Raw genomic sequence first — 27992 nt, 5'->3', positions numbered from 1 at the left:
ATGCCTATACTATACGTACTGGTTTTAGTTATAAATACAGTACTGTCTTTTAAAGATGTAAGCCACCTTGGGTTGTTTTTAAGGAGAAAGGAGGAGTTAAAATATTTTAAATAAATAAATGGTCAGAGGTATTAGTAGATGTGACAAAAAGTAAACCCAACAGTAGAAATGTAAAAGTGAATCACATAAGAAATATTAGAGTTTACGAAAAGTAGATAAAAGTGGAAAAATAAGTATGACAACAAATATGAAGAATAACATGGGAATATTTGAAACAAAATTTGGGAATCCAAATTAAAATGGTGATTTTATCAAAGTTCAGAAAATAAACTTTCACAGCTCCTTTAATGTACATGAGAACATCAAGGAGATAGCAGACATATTTTAAAAATCGATTTTGATCACCACTGATTAATCATTCTGTTACTTAAATCTAAAGTGCAATACAGCTAACAAAAACCAGGAAAGCTACTAGACTCAGTTATGTTTCAACAGAAGTTGTAGTGCTAATAGAAGATGAAAAAGTGTTGAAACTGTTAGTAGTGATTCTTTTCAATCAAATCTAGAGAATATGAATCCTTTCTGAAATTTGGCTGTAATCAACTTTTATTACATTACCCAAAAGAGAAATTTGCCACTATGACTACAGAACAACGAGCCTAATGACCCATTTGTTTAAGCATGTCTGTAAACATAATACTGTATATGGCAGAACTTATATTGAAATAAAGAAAGAGCAGAAGAAACACACTTTGGATTTGGAAAAAGGTTTGGACTCAGGAAATCTACATTTTGCATACAAGTAAAATGAACAAGGATATGCATGCTTGGTTTATCAGCTGTGAGAAAGCCTTTGACAAAATCTAGCACACCGAACTGATGGAGTTATTAGTAAACAAAAGCATCAGGAAGAAATATTCAGAATTTATTCATATAATTGCCATTCTCAGCCTAGGTAAACACCACAGAATGAAGGCAACCCCCGCCGCGGTAAAATGTTCAGCTGCACTTGGAAGAAAAGGCTTAGGGCCTGTCCAAATGGGTATATAAATAGCTATTTGGATTGCTATTGGTACAGTTTGGTTCAAACCAAATTACAACATCCATCCTGCCCTTTTAAGGGCTGTCCTACTTCTTTCTGGCACAACACTAGGGCCTTCTGGTTTTATTTTTTTTCTTTTTGTTTGGTACAATTCAGTGGACTCCTAATTATCCTATTATGCGGATGGTTATTTTGCACCCAGATGGAGCTGTGGGCAGTATTATTTGAGGTGACAACCCTGTGACATATTAGGTGGGTTGTGACATTAAAAGGGTTGATGGAGAAACCCCGTCTATTTTCCTCTTTTTAAAAAATATTTCTCTAAATTATGCACTGCCATTCTAATACTGTATCATGGTAGGTTGAGGGCACTGCTGTTTCAACATGTCACTTACATTACTGCTACAACAACAAAAGAAAGTAACTGCAACCCACTGAATGAGGGCCACAAGAAAAGGTGGGGAAGTGGGCTATGTTGACTCCATGGGCGTCACCCCTACATAGCAGAGCAGCCCCAGCTGAGAAGGAAGGTAGGAAAAAGTGGGGTTACTTGCCAGCCTTTGCCCCAGTGTTTTCCCCTCCCACTGCTACTGTTGTCTGCTGTTGGCTCCTTACTTGTGAGTAACCCAGGTAAACCTTGCCCTTCAGTAAACTGGTGATCCAGAGACCAGTGTGGAATCTTTCCATGGGAAAATAAAAATCTCCAATGTGAATGGAAGGATCCCTCAAATGAGAAATAAAATAGATCACACAGAAGATACGAACTTTTTAAGGGTGAATTGAATAGCTCCAGATCCCCTCGTCTGGACAGACACTTTCTCAGTAGTAGAGGTTCTCTTCCAGGTAGACCCAAGTCAGTAGGACAAATCCTGTAAGTAAGTTCCTCTACCATCTGGGCAAGTGTTTGCTGCTGAATGTGGTCTCTGGATGCTCAACTATGTATATCTCAGGGAGGGACTGGGAGTTTGTTGGAAGCAACATCTGGTACTGCTCCAGACTCTGCATCCTGACTCTTGTAACTAACTTCTTGGCTTATGCATTACATTTGGAGCAGCATGACTACAGTATACTTCTTTGTGTTTACCGTTACTACAAGATTGGCAAAATTGAAAAAGAAGAAAAAGAGCGGAAAAGGCAAAATATTGTGACATGTTAGAGACTGACAGATATACTTCAATGTGAAAGTTCATAGATCAAAAAGCAATTTCTTCAGGCACAATGAATGCAAACACTAAATAGTTGTCCTTCCTTCCTTCCTTACCATGGATGCAATTAAGGATCCCAAATAAAAGTGTAAAACATTTAGAAATATAAACATCTTGGAATTTGGTTGAATGAACAGTAGCTGTACAATCAAAATCAGAACTGAGATAGCTCAGAGCAGCTTCCTTAAGTTAAGACAAAGAATCTGACAGGCAATTAAAATGTGAAACTGACTTTGAGCATGCTTATTCTATGGTGCTATGTATTCTTGGTTCTCCTGTAAGGTATGGAATTGTAGACTTTTCAAAATATAAAAATATGATATGCAGATTTATCATTATATGTTTACAATTTATTAGATCAAGAAGATGACCGGCAAAGAAATGCAAAAGTGAATTTATACAGACCAAGAAAATCATATACTGTAACACTTAAAATCTGGAGAGGCAAAGTACTTTGCTCACATAATGATAAATGAAAAGTACAGATTGTTGCAGCTGAACAATCAAGGCAAGATAAATGGGAAAAGAGGTGCAGGAAGGAGAAAAACTTATTGGTTGAAGAGCCTAGGAACTGGTTTGGGCACAACCCAATATAATTCTTTACAGCTGAAGCATCCAGTGCCAGTATAGACTAGAGGATGTCCAGCCTTCAGTCAGAAGGATACAAAAATATGAGTGTTGATTTTCAAAAACAAAATTAGTCTCTCTGCCTTGGAGAACATGAGTTCAAACTTCTGAGTATTGGTGCTGCACAATCTATCTGCGCGGTCCTCTGAAAAATTCAAAATAACAGTAGGCTTTTTTAAAAAAAGAAGTAAACAAAACTCTTCTGCTTAAGTTATTTCCCTGATTTGTTTTGTAAATCTTAGTGTTAAAGAGGCTGCTGATAATATCAGTGACTCATTTTTTACATTTCGCTTAAAGGGTGGAGGAAGGCAGAATTGCGCAATAAAGAGAACTTCTGCTATATTTAGAATAAAACTTCATGCTCCCTCTGTCAGGATGTGAGCTTAATTATAGCATGCTATAAACCTTGCTTTTGTAAAGGTTCTCTCTCTCTCTTCCTCTGAAGCTTACTTTGGTTCGTGGAATTTTGCTGCTATTTTTATGGTGCCGTTGTAACAACAGCAAAATGTTGACATGCATGGATTTGGTGCAATTTGAAAAGGATTCTTTCAAGGCCCAATGATAGCAGTCTCATGGTTTGACAATCTCCTCTCCCAGCTTTCTGCTCATTGAAATGAGCGGGCTGTGTGATGTTAGTTATGTGTAAACAGTTAGTGTTAGTTTAGATTCCAAGTTAATATTTAGGGCTTTGGCTGTTCTGTGCTGTTTACTTTGGTTATCTACCCTTGAAAAGATATACAATTAATTAGTTACACTCTCCTTCATTGTTAATTACACCTAGATCTAATTGTTTGTCCCAACTTGTGAAGACACATTGAATCAATGGGAGTGATTGTGTTGACTTAACAAGCCTATTCATTTAATGGGTCTAGGCTAGGTGGGATTCAGATTTAGATTTGACACTCTCTTCAATTGTTGCAATTTTAAAACATCTTCCTCTCTTGCTATCCAGGAATAACTAAAATACTGTAGTTGCTTTTGGTTATTGTAACACACACACACACACACACACACACACACCACACACACACACACACACACACACACACACACACACACACACACACACACACACACACACACACACACACACACACACACACACACACACACACACACACACACACACACACAAGGAGCTACATGAAAACAAGGGCAGGACTTCTGTCCTTCAATACCTGTGTGAGTATTCCACATTGTCATGCAAACAGCACTGTTGTAGTTCACAGAATGTTTAACAAAGATTCAGAAGAGCTGAAGTCTGGTAACATTAAGTTACACCATGTGAAGTCAGATGAAGTCATCAGCTGCGGCCATAGTTTATTAATTAAAGGTTTCCAATTCTACACATACCGCCCACCCCCATTGCTAGGCTCCCTTAGGATCTACTTGGTCTTCAGTAACAGTGGGAATGTGGACAGGAAGTTTTAAATGTCTGAAAATTACTCCTGTTTGTCCATTGGAAGATCTTTTGCTGATGTGTAAAGACTGTCAAGACTTTCTTATCAATATGGGTGGTTAAGTGTCAGTGTGGGTGTTATGGAAGTGTCTTATGGTGACCCAAGCAACTTAAGTGCGACTCAACAGCGAGTCTCAAGTCACAAGTCTTCATCCCTGCCTGTCAGGGGCCTCCACTTTTTTGATGCAGGGCAGGTAGGATTCCTCTGGTTTGGTTCATTTGATCCTTCCTCATATTTTGCCAATGTTGTGAAGTGGTTTAAGAAGAGAGTCCCTTTAGGATACTGGCTAATTAATCACTTCATCTGCTTCTTGGCGGGGGGGGGGGGGCTCAGAGAAAGTGAACATACAGTACTGTATTTAAAAACTCCATTAGGACAGCAAAAATGCACTACATCACTTTAAAAGAAAGACAAATACAAAACATCTCCCAGAAGTGGGAAGTGACAGGAGAGGTAAATTCATGGGATTTTTTAAATTGATTTTTTCTCTTAAAGACCTGCCCAGTTCAGCTGCAGGAAGGTTCTCAACCATACTTTTAAGAGAAAGTGTATTTGGTTTACACATACCTAACTTGTAATATACATACCTAATACACTTTTAAAAGTTGTTTTTAATTTAATTGGCCCCTCCACAGAGCCAAGGAAGTGTTTGATTTGCCAATCAATCAATCAATCAATCAATCAATCAATCAATCAATCAATCAATCAATCAATCAATAAAATACAGTATTGTGAAGTGGCTCTCTTCTTAAGCCATGTCACGATACTGGTAAATTGACGGCATGCTGATGTGGAACAAATAGGAGTGCTTGAGGTCTGTATGCCATTTGGACACAAGGATTGCACCAAATGGCATAATGGACCTCCTAACAACCCTATCTAGCCTGCTCCAGCCTAGCCATGAAAATATGCTCTCTCTCTCTCTCTCTCTCTCTCTCTCTCTCTCTCTCTCTCTCTCTCTCTCTCTCTCTCTCTCTCTCAAATTATTCTGTCATTACTGATATGGGTTGACTCAGTCCACTTAGAAAAAAGCCCCTAGTCCCTTTCCTCTCTCCATCAGCAGCTACTCTAGGTAGAAAGCAGATGTTCCTCATAGGCTTTCCACCTGTTGTACAGCAATTTTCATCATACCAAAGTGCATGGCCAATGGTAATGCTGACTTAGGATGGTGGGTGTTGTAGTCCAACGCATTTAATGGGCATTGGGCTGTGACAGGCCATATTGATATATTATGTGTATCAATGGGTGGTTGGATGGGAAAGTGCTCCTTTCCCAGACAGTACATTGTAGAACAGATAGTTTCAGATAGAGAGGCATGACCACAACCACACCTATCCGTCTTACATGCTCCTGAGACAACCTGGGAATATCTGCTTTGTGAATCTTGCCTTTAGCACAGCAAAAATTTAACTTCACAATGATTTCCCTCCAATTCCATCTGTAGGGAGGTAAAACGTTAGAAGAACAGTTCAATTCTAATACGGCTATATTAGCTTTATTTTTTTTAAAACAGAAACCACTATTTATGTATTCAAGAAAAGCATTGATTGAGTGGCAAAAGCCAATGGATGGTTAAATTTGTCAGTTTCTATAGAAATTAAATGGGATTATGCAAAGGAAATATATTGTTTTCTGTAGTGGGTTTTTTATATTTCTTTGCACGTTCATTTCTCCTGGTTATTAAATTTAAAAAGTGACCAGATGTTTTCTAATTTAATGATAGATTACGTGGTAGAGTAGTGTGGCACCTGGTAAAAAACCTCCCTTCCCCCCCTTCCCCCAGCTCTCATAATAGAACGACATAAATTCACATGTCTAAGGTAAACCATTTAAACAGGCCCTATGGGATTGGAAGATTACTCCTATTAGCATGGTGCAGAGATCTTATACATGCTGTTTACCTTATGGGGAGAAGAGCTGCATAAGTGGTATTCGTCACAGTCCCTGCAGAATACAGTTTGAACTGCGAACAACAATCTATAATGTGTTTTAAATGCAGAATAGACCATGGCCTGAGACCTGGACAGTGAGAACGCCTAAACATTGTAGTGGAGGAAGTAGTAATAATAACAATAAAAATAAAAAATGACAACAACAATAACAAAGGTAAGGCTTGAGGAAATAAAATTAACACCCACTATTTTGCTCCTAGACTACTACCATTTAATATCACATTTTCTATTTGCTGGCCATATTATTAAACGGCATTTGTGGATCACGTGTTTCAGTTATATCTGTTATGTCCGCATACAGAGCTGTTATATACTGTATATTACAACTTTATACTTTGCTACAGATCTTGCAAATTCCAACAGTTTTAATGTACTGTGTAGGAAATGAGATGCTGTTAAGTTATTTAGACTTTAAACAATTAAAGTAGTGAAAAAGATATTCTGAAGTTCATCCATCATCAGTAGGATATATCTGTAGACAAAGCTTGCCATATTATCCTTTTTATCCTTGCCGTATTATAGAATGAGGCATATATGTTATTCTTGAACACAGACATGTTTTAAAAAATGTATTTGCCAAGCTTGATTTAAATATTGGGTGCACCGTGCAGTCTTTCTAATTCTCAATGAATCAAGAAAAAGCATTTGGCCTAATGCCTAAACAGTATGTCTGAATTACGTGTTTACTGCAAGTCAGTGTTAATATTCCAGATATCTGTGATACACATGCAACATTCTGGTTTTGTCTGATAACCCTAATATAATCTGCAGTTTCATTGTATGCAGATCAGTAATAAATAAAACCAATAAAGGAGACAGAAGAATATCTAAGGAATTGCTCCATCTCATTGATTATTTGGGCTACTATTTTATGCATGTTTCGCAACTCTACAATATCCTTTTCGAGGTGCAGTGATCAGAACTGTACAAGTGTCATTGCTTAGCTAGAGTTCTGGGTCAAAATACAGATTTTAGAGCCAATATGTGTGGCTAACAAACCAACTGAATTCCCCAGGAATAAACAGAGGCTTAACTGAAGCAAACTTCCTGCACTAAAGACATGATCCAAGAGTTACGCAATGATAGCAATGCTAAGTGAGAGTCAGAAGGAGCATTACTTTCCTACAGGAAAGATTGGAATAATATGAATGGATTATATGAAAATTATATGTGAAGTTTGATCTTAAGACTCTGTATCCTTGGGGAAAATGGGCTGAAGTCTGGATATACACCTCTGTTGCATGATTTATGAAGTGTCAACCTGACTTTAATGTAAAGGAGAGTGCTAATAAGTCTGAGAACATGACTAGATTCTGGACTCCAAAATTGTTACCACTTCATAAAACTTTTAGATCTTTTGGTGTACTTGTTCTCTTTATGAGAGATGGCTGCCACATGATAAACTTGCAATCTGAACATGGATTGGAAGACTGTGTTATGTTTAAATGATGTTAGCTAAAGTGGTTTATGTTGTTGTGAATTCATCACACATTTAAATAAGCAGTTCGGAAATGTTAGATTTTGGACTAAATTTCCCAGAATCTCCCAGCCAGAGTTTTTGGGAGTTGTAGTTCAACAAACTAACATTTACAAGCTCAGATCTAAATATATACTAGCCTTCACCATGGCTTAGAAAGTTGTTTGTAAGTTACTGTAACATGCACCGGCTAACAAATGGTAATACTGTAAATTAATCCTACATGGAAGTATATTGGCATTGTATCCTACTGATCTCAGAACATGGGCAATGTAGATCACAGCTGCAAATCACCACCTATTGTGTTTTTCATAATATATACAGTAAGCGGCCCAAAAAAGATATTATCTGATTCTACTTTTTGCTATTACTCATGGGCCATATAGGAAAGTTTATTCTTTTTCAACCCTAGCAGGAAAAGTAGAAACAAAACATTCAATTCTAGGATTAGATTTGCCAATTTTTGCATCTGTATGATGTATTTCAGGAAATAATCTGCTATGTTAAATCAGGGGCAATATCAATTATGTGCTGTGTCTTAGTATAAGATACTGTGTATATTGTTCATAATAATAAATTTTGTCCCTGTGATTATGTTGTGTGATCACCAGAGAAAGGAGAAAACTAAACCGTCCCTGCAGCGAACTAAACTGGAGGACAAATACCAGTCTGGTTGAGCCCTTAGTAACTTCTGTCAGGTATTTTATCTCTGCAGCTTTCTTGGCATTTTTTACCATAATACTGGCTTGGTATAGTCAATTTTTCTTTGGATGGAAGATCAACATGACAAGCATGTACATTCTTTAAGAGAAGTCTTATTTTTCCCAGAGTAAAAAACCCCATCCAGTTCTGTTCATGTTGTGATCACAACTTATTTCAGAAAGCAATACTCTGATTTTGTTCTTAAGTGTTGACCTTTCTTTCTGGTTTCTTCTGTGATAACCATACTCCACGATGTTGAGCATGCAGAATTTTGGTGTTCTTTGGATTATAAGAAAAAATGTATCCTGAATTACCCAGGGCTTCTCAAGAGATACTGTATATAAATCTGTGGAGAAGAAACTGAGAGCAGAAAACACAGTGAAGAATGCAGTCTCTGCTGTGAGAAGGAGCTGTGGGAACCTGGTATTTGTTTATTTTTTTGTGAAAGTATTTCCAGCAGGGATAGGAATTGTAAGCCTCAGTGGGGAGAGTAATAGCAGTGATTGTTAAACTCCCTCATCTCCCTCTTCTCTCCCTCTTTCTTTTCTAAAGGCCCTGCAGCACTTCCTCTGCTTCTTATTTGCAAACAATACTGACCTCAGGAAGCAGAACAGCTCTGAGTGTCAAGTGCTGCCTATTATTATAGTATGTTGATGAGAGCTGACGTATGAATGGCCAAATTGGATTGCATAAATATTTAGCAGGCATGGGCTGTCCTGATGGGACCATCAAAGAGTGTATGACGGATTCAGCCACTAGACATTGGCAGAAAGCCCACATTACAGCACTCCTGATCCATTTCTCATTTGTAGTTTCAGTCTCACAGAATGCTCTCTCTCTCTCTGTGTGTGTGTGTGTGTGTGTGTGTGTGTGTGTGTGTGTGTGTGAGAGAGAGAGAGAGAGAGAGAGAGAGAGAGAGAGAACGTTAATGTGCAAGTGAAAAAAGACATAAAGGAAAAGGGAGAGCATTGGTGTTACAGCACATAATTCAAAGCAATCTGAAATGTAGTACACAAACCACCTAAATTCAGACTCCTGGTTTTAAAACACCCTAAGTAATACAGTCATGGCCAAAAACATTGGCACCCTTGCAATTCTGTCAGAAAATGCAACCCTTCTCTCCAAAAACCATTGCAGTTGCAAATGTTTTGGTACTCACATGTTCAGTTCTTTGGTTTGTGTTGAAACAGCACAAAAAAAAACAGAAGAAAAGTCAAATCTGATACAATCGCACACAGAACCCCAAAATGCACTGACCAAAATTATTGGCACCCTTAACTTAAAATGTGGTAACACCCCCTTTGGAAAAAAGAACTGAAATAATCACTTCCTGTAACCATGAATGAGTTTTTTATACCTCTGTACTGGAACTCTGGACCACTCTTCTTTTGCAAACTGCTCCAGGGCCTTCAGATTCGAAGGATGCCTTCTCCCAACTGCTGTTTTGAGATCTCTCCACAGGTGTTCTATGGGATACAGATCTGGACTCATTGCTGGCCATTTCAGAACTCTGCAGCTCTTTATTTGTAACCTTTTCTGAGTGCTTTTTGAAGTGTGGAAGACCCATGACCTCTGGTGGAGACACAGCTTTCTGACACTGGGCAGTACGTTGCACCCCAAAATTATTTGGTAATCATCAGATTTCATGATACTCTTCACACAGTCAAGGCATCCAGTGGCAGAATCAGCAAAACAACCCCAAAACATATTTCAACCTCCACCATGTTTGACTGTAGGGACTGTGTTCTTTTCTTTGAATCTCCCATTTCTTTTTCTGTAAACAGCACCATTATGTCCACTACCAAAAAGTTCTACTTTTGTCTCATCTGTCCACAGTACATTCTCCCAGAAGGATTGTGGTTTTGCCACATAAGTTTTGGCATACTCCAGTCTTGTTTTTTATTGTGTCAGCAGTGGTGTCCTCCTGGGTTCCAGCGAAATCGCTGTAGAGCGAAAATGTCATCAAATGAAATAAAAAAAACAAAAAAACAATTGAAACGCATTAAAAACTGTTCAATGCGTTCCAATGGGCTGAATACCTGCTCATCTAGCGAAGATCCTCCATACGCCGGCCATTTTCAGTGCCTGTAAAGCGAGGAATCCATCCTAGAAAACAGCGGGGAGCCATTTTGAGCAGCCGGCAGCCATTTTGAAAACTGGACGATCAGCTGTTTTGATCATCATAAAGCCAAAATCGGTTCCCGAAGCAGGGAACCAATCACCGCAAAGTGGGAAAACCTCATTTAAACCATTGTTTTGCACAGTGGCTGCTTGTCTGCCTATTTCAGAGTATTTCATAACATTGGGCTATATTTAATTCTAATTCTCTTTTTTAAAAAATTATAATCTGGCTGGTCACTTCCTGCCTCGTGGCGCAGTGGTTAAACTGCTGTACTGCAACTAAAACTGTGCTCACAACCCGGGGTTCAATCCGAGGTAGCCAGCTCAAGGTTGACTCAGCCTTCTATCCTTCCAAGGTCGGTAAAATGTGTACCCAGCTCACTGGAGGGGGGGGCAATGTGCAGCCTGCATAATTAACTTGTAAACCGCCCAGACAGTGCTTGAAGCACTATGGGGCGGTATATAAGCAGCACACTTTGCTTTTGCTGTTTGTTTTTAAAAAGGCATTATAGCAACTAAAAGAGGCCATAGAAGGATGAAATTATATTTGACCCTCATGCCAGGACTTTTAGAGAATGTGATTTGTAATTAGGCAGCTACCCAAATACACAGAATGGGATGGGTTTCATGTTGGGTTTCAGGGTGTATGCCCTGCTGAGGTCCCATCAAGGCAGACCTTCAAAAGTACTCTCCCACTTCAGAGACATGAACTGAGCTACACAAATATAAGGCACATTTGATTTTAGTGCTCTGACTAGCAGTTATTTACAGCTCTTGGCAGCTGGACATATATTTTGAGAAAATACTTCTTGCTTCCTAGAGAGTTGCTCCAAACTTGTGGTTCTCTTAAATGGTTTGATGTGCTGTCCTCTACCAAGAAAGCTGCATAGATAAGATAATAAGAGAAGGGAACCATTGCATTCATTGCTTCAGGTCAATCAGAAAGAGGGCCAGCTGTGTTTCAGAATGTTGGTAGGGAAAAAAGAGAGAGTTTTGGTTGCTTTAAAAACGTGTTTCAACCAAGTTATCTTGCAGTTTTCCTTGTGGGTCATTAATTTAGTGTGTATGGGGGTTTCTAGCTGTCTGGGTAGCCCAGTGAATTAGGTATCAAGATGTGGAAACAGTGGGGAAGTTCAGTTCACTACCGTTGAGCAAGCACCACAGTCCAGGAGCACCCCAAAAGAAGGGAATGGTAAATCCCCTCAGAGTACAATATATTTAGAAAACCTGGGAAATGGTTATCATTGGAATTTACCTGATGACACATAATTATCAGTTTTATTAGGGTTTCTTATAATCCACTTCCCAACTTCACTTAGCAACCAGTCCAGCAAATGTTTCCAGTTGCTTTTGACTTTTGGCTTCTAGTAATGAGATGGCTTTGAGCTAGCCACCTCTTGTGAGATTCTCGGTGGCAAATTTCATGTCCCTAAATTATTTTCACTGAATGCAGCACTCTTAACAGATAATTAGGAAATCTTTGTTCTAATTTGTAGTTCAGCCTTTCAAGCAAGGCCTGGTTTGGAAGCTTTAAAAACTATGCTACAGTTTCTGCACCTTTCCACCTATTTGAAAATGGAGAAAGTACGATGTTGTTTTTCTGAGGCAGTCATTTGGTCTTTAGGATAAAATGTATTGATATCCAGCTTCTTCTGTCCTTTAGTGAATTTCTGGCCTTGCAACAGCAAAGAGTTGATGCTTTCGAATATTGGCTGTTTTTCTCAGCAATCTTTGAAAGATAGGCCTCTGGTGGTGTTCTTTAAAAATAATAAAAAAAATTAATCACAGGTCTTTTGTCATCCTGGTTTTCATGTGTGTGTGCTTTTCCCCTTTTGATATTACAATGATTTTGCACTGGGAAAGGACCTTTATCAGAAAAGAACAGTTTCAAAGACAGATGAGAGGCCTTCAGGGGTGGGGGAGAATGGACTGCATAACATTTTAACACATTAAAGCTTCCTCCACACCCTTCAGGATTTGAAAGGAGAGGCAGAGAAGAGAGTCTTGGTCATATAGGTGGCAGGCATGCGGCATTCCTAACAGGCAGGCAGGCGCTTCAAGCCCATCTTAACAATGCACATTTGCTCGCGCTAGTTTTTCCATTGATTTCCCTCTGCCCTCCACAGACCTGGCTGCAGTTAAGCTTTGCGTCTTGCACGTGATGCTGAGCCGAATCAGATTTTCCTTTTAGTTGTTCGATCACATTTTCCCTTCCTAGAGCTTAGAAGGCTCGCTTGGGACCTTATAGTAATTGCCTCCCCATGCTGTACTGCTGATACCTTTATTGGATTGGCTTAGGGTTTCAGAGGACTGTGTTTAACATGCAGTGAGCTGCAGCAATGCAAACAGCCCTAGTGTTTAAACAAGCATCCATTAGTCCAGGAAACAAGCCAGTGCCAGCCCCATTTGGTGATGTTTAGTGATGGCAGCTTAAGGGGAATCGTGTAGTAGAGGTGTGTGTGGGGTGAGGGCTTGTGAGTGGGGATAAGGAAGAGAAGGAGAGAGAAAAAAGCACTATTGCAGTGTGTGTGTGTGTCCCCACCCCCCGCAGTTCTGTGGGTTTGGGGAGGTGGATAGATGTGGGTAGGGAAACGTATAAAGCTCATTAATATCTCATTGTGTTAGAATACCCATTTCCCAGCAGATTGGCGCTAGTATGTGCAAGACAAAGGGTTCCAAAAGAGCAGCATGGATGTTTTTAAGTGAGATCTTTTACGTATATCTTCCTTTGCCATCAAGTGGAGAGAGAGGAGGTGTTTTCCTAAGCAGCAGGAAAAATTATTTGTTCAGGCGAGAAGCCAAAAAGCCATGACGCTTTGTGCATCAGCTTGATGCACTCGATTAAATTAAAAAAAGAAAAAGAAAAGCAACCCAGAAGAGCATCTTGTTGGGTGTATGAGAACGACACCAACTCATGCTTTCAAGCTGCCTAATAAAGATCCTTTATTTTCAGAATTTTAATAATACTTAGTTTAGCTGTGAAATAGCCTAAGCTTTCCTATATATTTTTCTGCCTTGAAAACAAAAGGAAGGTAACTTGGAGTTATTGGGTAAGCAAAATGTGTATGGGTATGGCATACCCTAAAACAAAATGTCAAGTAACGTTCTGTGTGCATTCTTATGAGACTTCCTTAGCCCCAACACATCCATCTGCATTGGACTACAACCCCTATCATCCCTTGTTAACTACCCGTGCTGGGGAGGGGAGTTGTACATCAACATCTGGAGAAATTCCAGATGAGAAAGGCTGCTGTATCTAATTTAAAATAGGTTGCATTTTAATGATTTGTACAGCTGCTGTCATTTTAGAACTGTAACTGCAATGCTGATCTTCTCAGACAGCTGGTAGTACACATTTTTAAAAGTTATTATTAATTTTGATGACTTGGCTTTCAGACTTTTATGGTGCTTCAAATTGTACCTCCAACATCTTCAAAGGAGTTCTGAATAGGAGCACATGTCCCTTTTATTGTGTGTTTGTTGTAACTTGGTTTGAGATATTAATGGTGAGGAGCTAAGTTTGGAAAAGTTTTATCTTTTGGATTTCGTCTCCCAAACAAATTCTTTGAATAACTACATATTCATATAATAGGCAGTTCAAAGCAAGGGCCAGCAACCGATATAAAACCTTATAGATTAACTTTTGTAACATTTCCCCAAATCCCACATTGCAAAAACCTCCTGGACAAACTGCTGGAGTGGCAAGCCATAGAGTTTTAGGAGGTGAGGGTTACTCTGTATCATGCTGTGCCTTCCTCAAGTAGTTCTCTAGAAGGAGGCTAATTGGAATTTGCAGGTTCTCTCTGGTCCTTCAGCAGCTCTGCATGCTCAGTGTCCCTGTTGGAAGCATGAATTTCATGACTTGTCTTCGTCTAAGAAGCCTGTAATGTAAAAGTGGTCAAAGTTAAGTTTTCATCTGATAGTAGCACAAATTTGGTTACTGGGTATATACCATTTATTGTGGGGCGGGGGGGAGATGGGGTTGTCCTAGGGGAAAAGCAGATGTTGCTACTTAATGAGTACATACAGTCCTGAGTCCCCAGATGTAATCAGACTTCAGCTCCCAGAATTCTTAAAAATTAGCGATGCTGATTGGGGCTTCTGGGAGTTGAATTCTTACAACATCTGGGACTCTAATTTGGGAACTAAAAGATTAAGCCATATGAATCATAAGCCATTCCTGCTCAACTCTTTTTTAAAAAATCTGTTATAAATCAAGAAGAGCCCAAGGTTCAGAAACATCTTGCACCTTTGGAGAGTGAAACAGCACAGCTGAGGCTTGAATTAGAATTGTGTAGAAATGTCCAAATATTATAAAGGAACCATTTAAATTTCAGTTGCAGAAGTGTGAGCAGTCTCCAGAGGCATGGAAAACAGTATGTTAACAGGTAGACAATTAAGACATCCATAAGAACTAAAAGGCAGAAAATATCCTTTCTTAAGTAGTAGAGGCACAAAAATACAAGTAGTTTACTTTTGACCTTCATTAAAATATATGCATATCCATGGAGCTTTGAATATTGTCCATGTTTGAATGCTCTGTGCCTATGCATCGGAATTATTTCCATTTCAACATTTTGATGTGTTTCTGTGGCAGTTGAAACAATATTAGAGCCCTCCAGTGGGCAAACTCATTTTTCTAGGTTATGGAAATTCTGCTAGGGTAGTGTTTTTTTATTAACATTTCTTTTGCATTTTCCTTTGTCAGCAAAATATGTTTTTGGCTTTTGTTCTGAAGAAAAGTAAGGATATTAGACTTTTCAGTAGTTGATAAGAGGTGTGCATCACTGGTGCCTCTTGAAGAGGTCAATGTTTAAATGAAGAAAATAAAATTTTACATTAGCAATGCTGACTTCTTCCCTTCCTTAGGGCTCTGAATTTTTGCATTAGGATTTGTCAGCTTCACAGCACAGCACTGATTTCAGTTGTTTGGATATACCAATAAAACCGGTTGGATAATTGTTACAAATGAGTACTTCTGCCAGCCTGTGAACATGACATCCTGTGGTTGCATTTTGTGGACCAGTCCCATCCAGGTCTGTCCTGCTTCCCTTCTCAAACATTTATTCCTCAGGCATGCCAAGGACAGAAATGGATAATCAAATGTGGCTTCTGCTAAATGCCTGCTTTAAGTCCTCTGGTGTTACATAAGTATATCTTCATGCAGGGCTCAAGCATGAATGCCAACATAATATAGTTACTATGTCAGAGACCCAGGAGACCTTGGAGACCCAGGTTCAAATTTTACCTAGATCACTGGTTGATCTTCATGTGGTTGCTTTTTCTTTTGTAACCTTCATTACATGATTGTTGTGAGGATAAAATTATGGAAGAGAAGACTTTTTATGTTGGCTTGATCTCAGTGGAGGAGAGATATAAAATAGATGAAACATGTAAGCAGTGGCATTGCGGCACAAATGTCTATTACTCTTCTGGCTTCACATCTACTATGTCTAATACATTGCCCAAAGGAACAGCTGTCAGCAAGGTTCTCTCTAAGATGTGTACCTTTTTCCAGCTGGGGAACAGGATTAGAGGTTCCTTATGCACTGCAAAAATTTTGCCCACACTGCCTATCTTTGTAGTAATGCTTTCTAGTCAGTTTTTAAAGGGCATTTTAGAGGCATTTTGATGGGCAGTTCTCAGATTCTATCTTTCTCCTAAAATTTCCCTTGCTGGCTGGATAGCTCAGAGGTTCAGGTATTGTACAGGTTCAGAGCCAGAGGTTCGGAGTTTGATTCACTGTTGCGCATCCTAGGAGAAGAGCCCACCGGTGTTGACATGGGCAAGCTGCAAAGTTCCAGGGCTCCCCCAGAAGAAGGAAATGGTAAAGAACTTTTGGGTATTCTCTACCTAGAAAACCTTGAAGAGGGCTGCCACAAGTCAAAATTGACTTGACTGTGCATGATTCTTATTATTAGAGCGAAGGTTTCTATGACATGTCGTATTTATTTCTGCAACCCTTATTTGAATTGATAAGTAAGTTAAAACGTGTTTATTAATACTCTGGAGAGAATTACATGTTTTTTATTTTGCCTGGGAAATAATATTTTGACCTTTTAAAAGTGTTACGTCATATTTCTGTTTAATCTTGTAATGTTATACTTTGGTTGTTTTGCAAATTGTGTGAAGTTAAGGTGTCAGCCCAAAAGTGTTTTAGTATTGAACAACATTGTGATGCTGAGAAACACAAGAATTGTTTAGCAAGATCTACTTTTGCTGAGAACAGGCAATCTCCTTTTTGAGAGAACTTCTCATGAAAAATTATATTTCTGCCTGTTATAAAGATGTGTGAGGACAAATAAGAACTGCTGTTGAGAACAATGAGGTATGAGTTTTTAATAGATGAAACAAGTTATGTAAACGGAAGATATGTAGCTAATATTACTAGCACTCTGAAATGTGACAAGTCTGGAGAAGTATTCCTTCTAACATGTGAAACTCTACAAAAAGTAAATAATTTGACTGTTGCTGTAGTCTTTGATGGTCCTATGAAACTACTCTGACTGGACGGTGTAAAAAGGGGGAATATCCTCCTCTTTGTAATAGATATCACTCCATAGATGACTAAGGCAGCCAAGGGACTTTAAATTCTTTATCAGAAAATGGTCCATATCACATACTTTGCACATGGTTTACACAGAATGGCCAAAGAGATTCAAAGCAACTATCCTGATCTAGTTAAGATAATTTCAAATGCAGAAGAAAATGTTCATTAAACTCCACTTCGAATGCAGAAATTAAGAGAAATTGCCCTTACTTTGACTCTCCTTCCTGAACCTGTCATGATGCATTGGGGGACTTGGCTGGATGCAGCTATGTATTCTTCCACAAATGATGATTCCTTGCAGCGGATAGTTAAATAATTTTACTGTTGTGAATCTTCCTCCATCAAGATTGTGCAAGATTTCTCTTTTGAAATCTTGGATGGAAACTTGGCATATATAAAATATCACTTCACTGGATTATCAAGAGCAATCACCCACCTTGCAAATGTAGGAATGGAATTTGGTGATGCACTGAAAATTGTGAAACAAATAGAAGGTGATTTAAAGTGAGCAAAGGAGAAAGTGGCTGAAAAAAATAGTGATAAACTGAAAAGAGTGCTGCAATTATTCTGGGTTATTCAACACTTTGCAAAAGAAGTAACATTCTAAATGGACCTGAAGCAAAGTTTTATAACCTTGAGCCAGAATTTTGTCCCGATGAGTTGGCTCCCCCCCCCCAAATTTGTTCCTATAACCTCTTGTGATGTGGAATTGAGTTTCTCCAGATACAATAACATACTGATGGACCAAATAAGGAGTTCTGATAACCTAAAAATGCATGTGATAATCCAATGCAATTCTGCTGTTGACAAAAACTAATCCAGATACTGTATACCCATTATTCCTTCAGTATTAGCACTTCTGCACTGGAACTGAAGAAGACTAAATCTTTTGATTTTTATGTGTGTCTAGAGTAGAACTTAGAGAGGAGGTGACTCACCAAATCTCCACTGAATCAGTGGGCCTACTCTAGTGCAATATACTATGCTAAGCAATAGGATTTCAGCCTTGAATTAGTATTAATTAACTAGTTTGCTAGTGGCTCTTAGTGGCACATTTATTATTGTCTCCTCATGCTTTGCACATGGTTTACACAGAGTGGCCAAAGAAATTCAAATATTATTTGAATGTTAATATGTCAAGGGAACATGTTAATATTATTGCATTTTGTGCTAGTATGTGAGAAGGAAAAGTTGTCAATTTAATATCACACACATACCTATTCCATATCATATTCAGAAAAAGTAAAAAACAAAAAACAAAAACATTGTGGCACCTTTAAAAATTGTTATATTTTAATGAGAGCTTTTGTGGATATCATAAATACTGTTATCATAAAAATCTGTTGGTTAGCACAGTAAGTCACACTAGAATAGACCACTTCTTCAGACCTTGTATGCCATCCACTACCACTGATTTTATCTTCTAGTTGCTCTCAGAGCAGTTTTCACTTTGCTTTCTCAAATTCCTTGTTCTTCATCAATGGACATTTCTTTGAAGGAATCTGCTATCCTTGTATCTCTTCTGTAGAGTTTTCTGTGGTATTGTTTCTATCTTCTCTTTATTTAATCCTGTTCAGATAATATATTCCCTTATTGTTCTCCTAATCTAAATTTAATTTTCCCCTTGACTTCTTAGAATTTATGGAAGAGATCTCTCATTTTTCCTTTATAAAAATTGTTCCCTTCTGTTTCTTTATAATAATTTTTATAACTGTTCTATGTGCAGATTACCGAAAAATTGAATTTAGGATTCTGACTGCATTTCTGTTATCTTTTACTTTGCCTTTTTGTCTACCATTTACAATTTTAAGGTTTTTCTCAGTCATCAAGTCCACTCTTCCTTTCCTTTCCTCTCCTCTCCTCCAGAGATAGTCTTCTGAATTCTCCCCATATAATATCTCTAGTTTCAATCAAAGTTCTCCTAGTTCATGTTCAATTAAGTTTAGTAGCTATCCGGCTACAAGCTGCCACAGAATAATATCCCATACAGTGTTCGGAGAGCCCAATTTATTGTAATGGTTGCGCCACCAGGTGTTCCAGCATGTTGTAGGAAATTAACACTTGTAGTTTATAGTATCACACCCTAACAATGTACTGTATAGCGTGTGGGCTGCTTAATGTTTACTTGACAGTGGTGCAGTCAGACTGATCCTGCTTCCCTCACCACAAGTTTTACTGCACATATGGAAGACAGAGATCCATCCCAGCCTATTGTTATGTGGTCTGGCAGTATACCAGATGAGATGTTCCATATGCCTGTCTCTTCCGCTTCGTATTTGTGCCTTTTCTGTGGTGCAGTTTGACCTCCTGCTTCACATTCTTGCAGCTATCCTCCTCGACACAAACAGCTTCTGTTATACCCTCAGGAAAAAATGTCAAACATAAACCCTTCCTTTTGGCATCCCTATCTCTTTCAAAGCCTCTCAACTGTGATCCTCTACAAGCTTTGTCAGCTTATTTGCTTCACTGGGGCTTGCTCTAAAGCAGCACTTGGAAGACCAAGCTGTCAGTGGCCTTTGTAGCACAAAATAAGTTGTTTGCGTTCAACATTCACAATCATTTAGATATTAGCAACTGCATATGTTACTTTCATTGTTCCAATTTAGGGAGCAGTGTGCCCAAAGTTAATTCCCTTTCCATGGATTCATCCTACTGTGAAAATAAATTAACACATCAAAGTGTTTTTCAGTCAGCAACCAAAGGTATCTCATACATGAAATATCATAAAATCTTCAAGATAAGACTCAGGATTCCAGCCGAATACAAGGTCATAAATCTTTAGGTATCTAAAATATATCTGTGTTATATTTCCCTTGGAATGATCTACAAGGTAGCTTACATCAAATTAAAAACAAACAAACAAAAAATAAATTATGTTAGCATACATTTAGAACCACTCCAAAACTTAATAAGGATATGACCATCTTTCAGTATAAAAATGACAGAAATAAGTGGAGTATGAAATCTGTTGCCTACATCTCAATAGGGAATGAATCAAGGAAAAAAATATTTGGAATGAGCTTGACAAACTCACTAATGGGAAGGCCCTATATCTTGTGATAATCCACCATACCTTAAGTCTATTGGAACAGAATCTGAGTGGCAGGTTCATACAGCACCAAGATTTTTTGATAATTAGATGGTCAAAGAAGAATTAGGGTTTTAAAAGTAAATAGTGGAACCTTAAATTAGAAACCAATTGGAGGCTGATGTATTTGGAAAATACTGGCTGAAATCGCGTAACACAACATTATGCCTGATGATGTCCTTAGCTGTGGCCATATTTTGATAAATCTTATTTCCTATCCCCACCCACCCCAGGTTCCTAGGCACCCTTAGGATTTCTGTAACTATATGTAACTGAAAATTTACAGTTACATTGCAAAAGAAATGCAGGACCAGGTGATACCTTTAATTGACCATTAAGAATATAAAACAAAAAAACTCAAGAAAAAAATAGTGAGCTTTCTTCAAGGCTGTGCATCAAGTTTTTGTGGGCAGTGTTACATACAGCACTGATGTTACCTGTCTGTCATGGGTTTGGAGGGAAAGTTCCATCCTATGGGGAGTGGAAGGCGGGACATCAGGAGGAGGGGCTGTACTGTATAAATATGTGATGCGTGTGTGGAGAAGCTAAGCAGACGAAGCAGCAGCTGGGAAGAAGGAGTTGGTGTGGGAGTCTGTGTGTCAGACAGGGTACTACTGTGTGTCAGAGTACCAACCTGATAGGTTCAGGTGTCTGTTGGTTAGCCAGAACTGATAGGTTCAGGGTCTGTGCTTTAAGTTAAGGGTTCTGGGTGAACCAAACTGTGTGTATGTATGAGTGAAATAAGCCACGTTACTTTATCTGATTCACCTGATTGTTTTATTTACCCTGTTTGTATTTAAATAAACCTTATTCTTTTTATTGTTTAAAAATCCATCCCTGGTCTGTGTGACTTCTAAAAGGGAATGGTTGGTGGCAGCTTAGTGTAACTGTGTGACATATCCCGGTAGGTCTGGGTTTGTCACATTGATTGGTGTCCAGCGTGTGGGATACGACTGGTCCAGTTGTCCAGTGGTCCAGCAAAGCCTTGGCAAGTGTGCCCAGAGCAAGGGGGGTCTAGTCAGGGACAGTCTGAGGCGCGTAGGTAATCTTCTAGGTGTACCTCACGGGGAGGTGCGCTAGTAGAAGAACGTGCCAACTGGGGAGACTTAGATTAAGGTGCTCTGAGGCAGCCTAGTTTTGGCGGGAAAAAGCTGAGGCAAAACTGCGTAGCAACAGTGATCTAGCTTGCCAGCTGAGAGGCCCAGCAGAGGGGGGTAGGCTCTGACTCGATACTGTTGCAATTTAGTGCTGAAGAACAGCAGCAATCTCTAGGGAGAGCTGGTTCTGAGGCAAGAAGGAAAAAAGTGGTCGTTTTATTTTGAGGCTTGACTTTTTAAAGCAGCCTGTTCTGAGGGGGGATTATGCCCTTGACTCGAAGCCAAGTAACAGAAATGAGTGAAGTGAAAGACCCCCAGATTGACCAAGGTTCTGAGGAGGAATTTGGCTCAGTGCAAGGTGACAGCACAGGAGAGCAAGACCCAGAACTCAGAAAAATACTCCTAGCCCAACAGCATGAACTGAGGGTGAGGGAAATTGAGGAAAGATTAGAGAGAGAAAGAAGGGAGGAAAGGGAAAGGCAATATGAAATGGAGCAAAGGGAAAGGGAGAAACAACGGCAATTTGAACTAGAGAGAGAGAGAGAGAAGATTGCTCTGGAAAAAGAAAGAATGGCGTTTGAATTAAGAAAACTGGAAATGATGAACCAGAACAATAATAATAATAGGGATTCTGAGGGAGGCCAACTGTCTAAGGCTGACCTGAAGAAATTCCCTGTGTACCACAAGGGAGATTGTCCTGAGGTGTTCTTTTCCTTAGTGGAAAGAGCGTTTGTGGACTTCTCAGTGAGGGAAACTGAGAAGATGACCATCATGCGGTCTTTAATCAGTGGTAGCCTGGCTGAGGTTTATGCCGAGATGCCTGAGGAACTGATGAAAGATTTTGCAGAGTTTAAAAAACTGGTGTTTGCCAGACATGGGATAAATGCAGAGCAGCTGAGACAAAGATTCAGGTCCCTCACAAAAAAACCAGAACAGACTTTTACCCAAGTGGGGGCCCAATTGGTGAGGCTGCTTGAGAAATGGCTATCGCAGGAGGGAACAGAGACCTATGAACAGCTTAAAGACTTGATAGCACTGGAACAGTTCTATTCAGTCCTGCATGGGGAATTGAGATTCCAGGTGAGGGAAAGGAAACCGAAATCTGTGGCAGCAGCCGCAGAGATCGCGGATTTTATTTCCCAAATAAGAAAGCCCTTGGGTGAGGGGAAATCTGTAGGTAAACCCAAAGAAACCTACAGCAAGTACTCTCAGGGACCAGGGAAAACCCAGCAAGGGGGAGGGGCCCATGGTGAAGGGAAGCCCTCAGACATGAAACTAAGACCTCAGATTTTGGAGGGAAAACCAAAACAAGATGAGAGAGAATCAAAATACACCAGAAAATGTTATTTCTGTCAGGGAAAGGGTCATCTAATCTCAGAGTGTGAGAAATTAGAGCAGCTAAAAGGGATGGTGCCTCAGAATTCTAGTGGGACCAAGCCAAAAGCTGTGTTCTGTGTCCAGAAAGAGCAAAGCTCAGTGTCACTGAGGGAGCCTGTTGCCATGGCTACTCAGTCTGGAACAGCTACCTATGCTGATCAGGCTGAGGAAAATGGTCCTCTTGTGGAGGTAAAGCGCTGCTTGCTGATAAAAACAGATTCTCAGTTGTTTGAGACAGCAGGGGTGGACGTAGGAATACTTGACCGTCAGTATAGGGGGCTGCGGGACACTTGTTCCCAGGTAACCCTGTGCCATCCAGATATCATCCCTAGGGAGTTTATAATCCCAAATGAGAGCATAAAGGTGGCAGGGATTGAGGGGCAGGTAATCTCTCTGCCAGTAGCAGAGGTACCTGTCAACTTTCAAGGCTGGAGGGGAGATTGGCGGCTAGCGATTTCATCGACTCTGCCAGCAGCCGTGCTCGTGGGAAATGACCTGGCTGAACATGTGAAACGGGTGCTAGTGATTACACGCTCACAAGCCACCACAGGGACAGTTCAGGGGGGTAATGATGAGCCAGAGACGGAAGCAGAGGGGAGTTCAGAAGCTGTGGTGGAAACCTTAACCACAGACAGCAGATTTGGACAGGAGCAAAAGGCAGACGCCACTCTCCAAAAGTGTTTTGAACAGGTGACTGACGCCCAGCTAACACCTGAAACCCCAGTGAGATTTCTGGAGGAAAAGGGGATTTTATATAGAGAGACCCTGAGGAATATCTCAAAAGGGGGAGATGGGATCAGAAGTCAGCTGGTGGTACCTGAAAAGTATCGCCCCATGATCTTACAAAGGGGTCACTCTGACATGTTTGCTGCACACTTAGGGGTGAAAGGGCCCCTTGATTTGATCAAACAAATTTGGGAGCAGGTCACCCAGGATGACCCACAAGACGTTGTGACTTACATAGACACCTTGATGAATGACCTAAGGAGAAATCTAGAGCTGGCAGCAGAAAACCTGCAAGCTCAGAAGGTCAGACAGAAAACATGGTATGACCACAAAGCTAGAGAGAGGCACTTTGACCCAGGGGAGGAAGTGCTTTGGCTTAGGCCCTGCAGAGAGAATAAACTGCAGCTCAAATGGGCAGGACCATATAGGGTCATTTCTAAGATGTCAGACCTGAACTACCTAATAGAGCAGGAGGAGAACCAAGCAAGGAGGGTGGTTCATGTGAATGCCCTAAAACCCTACTACAGAGGGGAACAGAGGGTTCTATTTGCTATAAAAGCAGCTGAGAGTGAGGAAGCTGAATTACCCTTCTGGGAGGGTAGAGGGGAAGTAAAATACAACCCAGAGGAGGTAAAGATCAGTCCTGCACTCACCCAAGACCAGCAGCAAGAACTAAAAATGCTGCTTAGTAAATATCAACAGGTGTTTTCCAACAAGCCGGGGATAGTAAAGGGAGTGATGCATCGGATCCACACAGGGGATGCACCCCCGCAGGCAGTATCCCCATACCGAGTAACGGGACCCTATAGGGGCAAGGTGCGGAAGGAGCTGGACGAGATGCTGAGGGAGAACATAATCGTCCCCTCTTCTAGTCCTTGGTCCTCTCCGATAGTCCTTGTGGACAAGCCTGATGGGAGCATTAGGTTTTGTGTCGATTACAGGAAATTAAACCGTGTAACCACTCCTGATGCCTACCCAATGCCCAGGCTAGACAACCTGATTGAAACCATAGGGGGTTGTCGGTTCATCTCATCATTGGACCTGGTAAAGGGATATTGGCAATTAAGAATTGATCCCAGGGATCAAGAAAAGACTGCCTTTTGCAGCCCTTTTGGTCTCTATGAGTTTCGAGTCCTGAGCTTTGGTCTCAGAAATGCACCAGCCACATTCCAAAGGCTGAGGGACCAGACCTTGGCAGGGCTCAGTGACTTTACAGTGGCCTACATTGACGACATAGGGATCTTCAGTAATACCTGGGAAGATCACCTGATACACCTGGAGTTAGTGCTGCAGAGGTTAAGTGCAGCAGGGCTAACAGTAAAGGCCAGCAAGTGTCAGCTGGGTAGCCCAGAAATAAAATACTTGGGTCACATGGTAGGGGGAGGAGTGATAAAACCCCTGGAGGCCAAAATAGAAGCAGTTCGTGATTGGCCTAGACCCAACACCAAGAAAAAAGTCAAATCATTTCTTGGGTTGGTGGGCTACTACAGAAAGTTCATCCCGAGGTTTAGCGAGATTGCGGCTCCGCTGACCGATCTGACGAGGAAGAAGGCTGATGACCGCATCCCGTGGACCAGCGACTGTGAGGCGGCGTTCCAGAGGTTGAAGGAGGCGTTAATCAACCATCCTGTGCTGCGGGCTCCAGACTTCGACCGGGAGTTCATCATCTACACCGATGCGTCTAACACCGGGGTAGGAGCAGTTCTGTGCCAGGAGGATGAGAATGGTGACCAGCATCCAGTGTCCTACCTGAGTAGGAAACTTCAGAAAGGTGAGAGACATTTGGCAACCGTGGAGAAGGAGTGTTTGGCCATAGTCTACGCGATCCAGAAGGCCAAGCCTTACATCTGGGGAAGACATTTTGTTCTGTGTACTGACCATTCACCATTGCAATGGTTAAAGACAATGAAAACCCACAATAGCAAACTTATGAGGTGGGCTTTAAACCTACAGGACTATGACTTTGAAGTGAAGGTGGTCAGAGGGTCAGTGAACTGTGTTGCTGACGCCTTATCAAGAAGACCTGAAGATTGAAGACGGCAAAAGAACATGGACTATGTGTATATAATGATGACAAAAAGTTAAATGTACCTGGTTTTTCTGAATTTGGTTTGTATGAATAAAGGTAAATTGATGTATTGTATATGATAAATGTTTAAATGCCTATTTGCTATGGTTTAACTTAGAATGTAAGTATGAGTAAGTATAATATGGTATGTATAACTGTTGTTGTGTATTTTATACAGGTTGTTTTTTGGTGAAAAGCACCTTAGCTTTCCCCCTACAAAACAACTTTTAAAGAGGGGAGGTGTTACATACAGCACTGATGTTACCTGTCTGTCATGGGTTTGGAGGGAAAGTTCCATCCTATGGGGAGTGGAAGGCGGGACATCAGGAGGAGGGGCTGTACTGTATAAATATGTGATGCGTGTGTGGAGAAGCTAAGCAGACGAAGCAGCAGCTGGGAAGAAGGAGTTGGTGTGGGAGTCTGTGTGTCAGACAGGGTACTACTGTGTGTCAGAGTACCAACCTGATAGGTTCAGGTGTCTGTTGGTTAGCCAGAACTGATAGGTTCAGGGTCTGTGCTTTAAGTTAAGGGTTCTGGGTGAACCAAACTGTGTGTATGTATGAGTGAAATAAGCCACGTTACTTTATCTGATTCACCTGATTGTTTTATTTACCCTGTTTGTATTTAAATAAACCTTATTCTTTTTATTGTTTAAAAATCCATCCCTGGTCTGTGTGACTTCTAAAAGGGAATGGTTGGTGGCAGCTTAGTGTAACTGTGTGACATATCCCGGTAGGTCTGGGTTTGTCACAGGCAGTTCCAAACGTATGTGCTGTTTTTAATGTCTCACATTCACATGGCTGATGGTGTAGAGGCCCGGTTAGCTTCTTAGATGAAAGCAGCTGCTGCATGCATGTTGGTTTCAAGCTCTTCTTCAGCTAGCACTTTTGAATTTACGGCCCATCTCTTAAAACAGAAGACAGTAACAGGCAACTGGGGGGGGGGGGGGGAGAGGCTTCCTGCCTTTTTTGAAACTTAAAGAGTTTCTCTTTAGATGGGGGAGGGAAGACTTGCCCAGGGAACATGGCATGCCTCTAACAGAGCTGGGATTAGGATTTAGTTAAACCACCAGGAACAATGAATTTAAGACAAATTTAAAGCCAAATAAACCGTTTTACTTAATGGATGGTGTCTTTAGCATGCAGTGCTGCTTGTTTGATGTGAAGAGTCCATGATGTCCTAGAACTCATGTTGGTCTTCAGTTGATGCTTTGATCGGCCATTCTATGGTATCTTACAGTTCAGAAAAAATAAAGCAAAGGCTGCATTGTTGTGGAAACAATACAAATGCAGAAGCAGGTTACAATTATAATTGCAAGAATTACTTAAAAGTAACAAGTTGTTTGTATATAGTTATTTACAAGATCAGATCTAAAGCCAGAAGACATAAAAACTATTGCCCAGATTCTCACTCAGGAAATGATGCCGCTGTCTTCACCTCTTTGTGAAAAGTGCTTCTGGTTACCACCTGACTATTTTATTACAGTTTGTTAGTTTGCATGTCTGTAACTGTGTCTGCAGAGTCCACCAGTGATAACTGACTGGGTGCTCTGCCACCTGAGGCTATCCTCAACCAGCCCATTCCTGCCTGCCTCTTTAACATAGGTGGAAGATCAGGGCTCAGCCTGTGTTTGTGTTCTTGCTGTGCATATATCTGAATGCTTGCTTCCTTCAGAATATGTTTATGTATATGAATATTGTCCTTGGCCTCGCCTCTCGCCTCTTGTACTATAACCTTCTGCCCCATCACTGCATTAGACTCCAACCATTGCTGAGAGTGCAGTCTGATTTTTCATGTTTAAACAAACCCCCATGGAATCTACCTGGTTCATGAATTTGGCTCAAAGATGCATGCCAATGCCAGTAATTCTGAGCTAGGCACACTATTGTTTCTACCTACTAGGAAGACCCAAACTGCTAACAATCCAATTTGAATTTGCTTTAAAGAAAATTTTCTGTAGTTTGGGAAACCGTTGTGAGGCATAACATGTATAACTCCACTCAGTTTCCTCTAATTTTCTGTTATTCACATAGATTTCTTTTCCCTGTGTTGTTTAGAATCTAGAAATAACCAGCAAAAAGTATGAATGTCATTATTAAATTAAGGTCTATCGCCCACTTATTTTTTCTCTTTGTTTAGCCCTGCGAAAAGGGAAAGCAGCCATTATTGAATAGAATGATTTTTTTCAGTGTCATACTGGGTGGTCGCAATTTTTTCAGATTTCTTGAATACTACCTAGTTCTTGCTCAGATACATATTCTTTGTGCAGTTAGCAAGACAGACCATCAGTAAAGTCACGATCATAAGATTGTTTATGGAAAGCTAATGTTGAATCCATGGAATTTCCCAGTGGATAAGAAAAATCTCAGGATTTGTCTTTATACTACTATCCATCTCTCAATGCTGTAAGAGAGAAAGCCCTTGATAAGCACATGTGTCTTGCTGCTGTGCACAGATTCCGCCTGTAATAATCACTGGGCCATATGTCAGCAAACAAAGA

The 27992-nt window shown here is 40.3% G+C and overlaps 1 protein-coding gene and 1 long non-coding RNA gene across 2 annotated transcripts in view; both read left to right on the top strand.

The window, feature by feature from the left end:
• The window catches only part of MAML3 (mastermind like transcriptional coactivator 3), a 344514-nt gene that overhangs the window by 153954 nt on the left and 162568 nt on the right, over positions 1–27992 (top strand). The gene's annotated exons all lie outside the window — the stretch shown is intronic.
• LOC144589621 (uncharacterized) lies at positions 17–27970 on the top strand. The gene is made up of 2 exons (XR_013545857.1): positions 17–20633; positions 26246–27970. It is a non-coding gene; the product is annotated as an uncharacterized LOC144589621 (long non-coding RNA).

The sequence above is a fragment of the Pogona vitticeps genome, chromosome 5 (assembly GCF_051106095.1).
Source record: "Pogona vitticeps strain Pit_001003342236 chromosome 5, PviZW2.1, whole genome shotgun sequence".
NCBI lineage: Eukaryota > Metazoa > Chordata > Lepidosauria > Squamata > Agamidae > Pogona > Pogona vitticeps.
Note: the sequence above shows the minus strand (reverse complement) of the source record. Positions and strands in the feature narration are given on the sequence as shown.